The 2,733-nt window shown below is 30.0% G+C and overlaps 1 pseudogene; it reads left to right on the top strand.

Annotated features, from left to right (window-relative positions):
* Nucleotides 1-850: 850 nt before the first annotated feature.
* On the top strand, nt 851-965 carry LOC144379734 (U4 spliceosomal RNA; annotated as a pseudogene).
* The last annotated feature ends 1,768 nt before the right edge of the window (nt 966-2,733 follow it).

Raw genomic sequence — 2,733 nt, 5'->3', positions numbered from 1 at the left:
TAAACTTGTCTTTTATATTCTTAAATCAAAGAGAAAAAAATACATTTCTAAGGGTAGGAAGAAGTAAATGAATGAATAGATAAATATATAAAAAGTAAACTTTCCATTTATTTATAATTTTAAAAAGTCATGATTTACCCAGAAAAATACTAGTGTGCCTAAAGCATGATTTCTAAACCAGGTTGCTATTAACATTTGAGTTGGATAATTTTTGTTATAGAGGATGTTAAACAGTATCCCTGGCCTCTATCAACTTGATGCCAATAGCACATTCCCATTTATGAGAATCAGAAATGTCTCCAGACATTGCCAAATTTCTCCAGGGAGAAGGGATGCAAAATCTCCCATGGTTGATAACCAGTGATCTAGAGGAATGAGGAATTAAGAGATAGTCAAAGAGATAGTCAAAAATCAGCTTTAGATGTAACATGTCAACAAGTTCAGACATGTAGTACATCGTATTCACACAATTTAGCACGATTTTTAAGCAGTGGTCTAGTGGTAACAACTTCACCTTTCTTGTCATACTAAAGATACTTGTAAAATATGCATTGTTTCTTTATTAGATTTAATCTTATGTCTCATATGGTCCTTTGAAATGGCTATTTGTAGAGAAGAAAATTTTCTATAGATGTTTTATTCATCAATACTTTCATAATAAATTGTTTAAATATTTGCATTAGTTATATGTTTCCATTTTTGTGTCTGCCAACCCAGTGGGGAGCTGTGCTTATTTACAGATTCACTGGTACTGTTTTTTAGTGGATATTAGTTCTGTTAGAGAATTAGTCTTTTTATTATTTGTTTCAAAATTAAAGATTAAAACAATTCATATGAAATTTGAATAATCAGCTTTGCGCAGTGGCAGTATCGTAGCCAATGAGGTTTATCCGAGGCGCGATTATTGCTAATTGAAATTTGAATAATCATAGAGCTTCTTTTATCTTTGCCTTTGTTTTAATACAAAGGAATAATAATCATTATTTTAAAACAGCATTTTCTTTAACTTTTATTATAGAAAACTTCAAACATATAAAAATGGGAAAATAGAATAACAAACCTTTATATACCCATTACCCAACAAATGAATCCCCATAATCAAATATTCAGTCAGTATTCAAAACTCCATGATTGTCTCATTTGATTTATATCGTTTATTCAATTTAAGATCTAAAGAAACTCCATATATTACAGTTAAGACTCTTTTAGCCTGAAAGTTTTCTCTCTACCTCTTTATTTTTCCTTGCAATTTATTTATTTATTTTTGGGGGGGAGGGAGAAACCAGGTCATTTGTTCTATAGAGTTTCACATAATCAAAATTTTGTTCATTGCATCCTCATGTGATAGTGTTCATGTTCTCTGTCATGAACAGTTTCAAGAATATTGGAGAAGAATACTTCATATCTGGTGTTATGTAATTTTATCAGAAAGCACATCTTTTTTGGGAATGTTAATAGCCAATGGTAATGGTTGTTAAGATTCGTTAATTTAGTATGCATTGCAAAATGGTGATATTCTAATTTAATCATTTCTTCTTTATTTATTTGTTAGGATACTTCTATACAGAGAAACTTCTGACAACTATTGATTACCCTGAGGCAGAATTTGTATAGAAAAAATGGAATGAATTCTAATTATTATTTGTAGCCATTTTCAAAATAATGACTTGCTTACCTGACATTCTCTATTAGTGACCAAAACAACAGTTAACAACAGCAAAAACCAAAACAAAAAACAAAACCAAAAAAACCCCTATGACTACTTTTGTATTATTTTCTTTATTATTATAATGACATTATGGATTGAACCATATATGATGTATTGTAATTATCATTATAATTCTTATTGATGATCATACTCAACCAGTCTCATCTTTGGCCATCAGGAATCACTTCAAATTGGCTCCTTAATATTTTGGATACAATCCTTGATGCTGGTAGTCTTTGAGAACTTTCTTGCTTTGTGGTATGACAAGACATTTCAGGCTCATTTCTTTATTGTTAGCCCCAGATTTACCCCTACTAAGTGCTTAGAACTAAGTAAGCAACTTGTATGTTTGTGAAAAAGTCATCTAGTTGATAACAATTGTAGAAGAATGGACTTTCTGAAATTACATGATAGGGTCTAGGTATCGTAGTAGCTGACCATTGATAGAAATAGGAATTCAATTTTTCTCATTTGCTAAAGACTTTATCTTTCCTTCACTTTATATTATATTCGTACTCATGTGAATTTGCTTTTAGATACTTACTACTTTTCCTTCCCTCATCCTTCCATTCTTTCTTCCCTATCTTCCTCCCTACCTTCTTTCCTTCCCCCCCTTCCATTCTTTCCTTAACTCATTATTCCATCTAGTCTTTCTTTATAAACAACAAGATAAAGATCTAAATGTAACCCCCCTTCCCCAATTTTCTAGCACCACTTACGGAATCATTCTTTCCTCCCCAATGCTTTGAAATTTTATTTTAATGACATTCTAAATTTTTTCATGATCACATCAGTTTCAGAATTTTATGTTCAATTCCATTACTTGTAAGTACTTTTCTAATACCATAATTGTTTTAACTTTTGGGAAATTTAATTCTAGTTTAATATCTTATAGTACAGACACATTTTCATTGTTATTATTTTTAAATATTTTATTTTCTATCATTGCCTATTTATCTTTCCAAATGAAATTTAACATTATTTTGTAATGTTAATAAATTACTGTGATATGTTGATGAATACTG

This window comes from Halichoerus grypus, chromosome 12, assembly GCF_964656455.1.
Source record: "Halichoerus grypus chromosome 12, mHalGry1.hap1.1, whole genome shotgun sequence".
Lineage (NCBI taxonomy): Eukaryota > Metazoa > Chordata > Mammalia > Carnivora > Phocidae > Halichoerus > Halichoerus grypus.
Note: the sequence above shows the minus strand (reverse complement) of the source record. Positions and strands in the feature narration are given on the sequence as shown.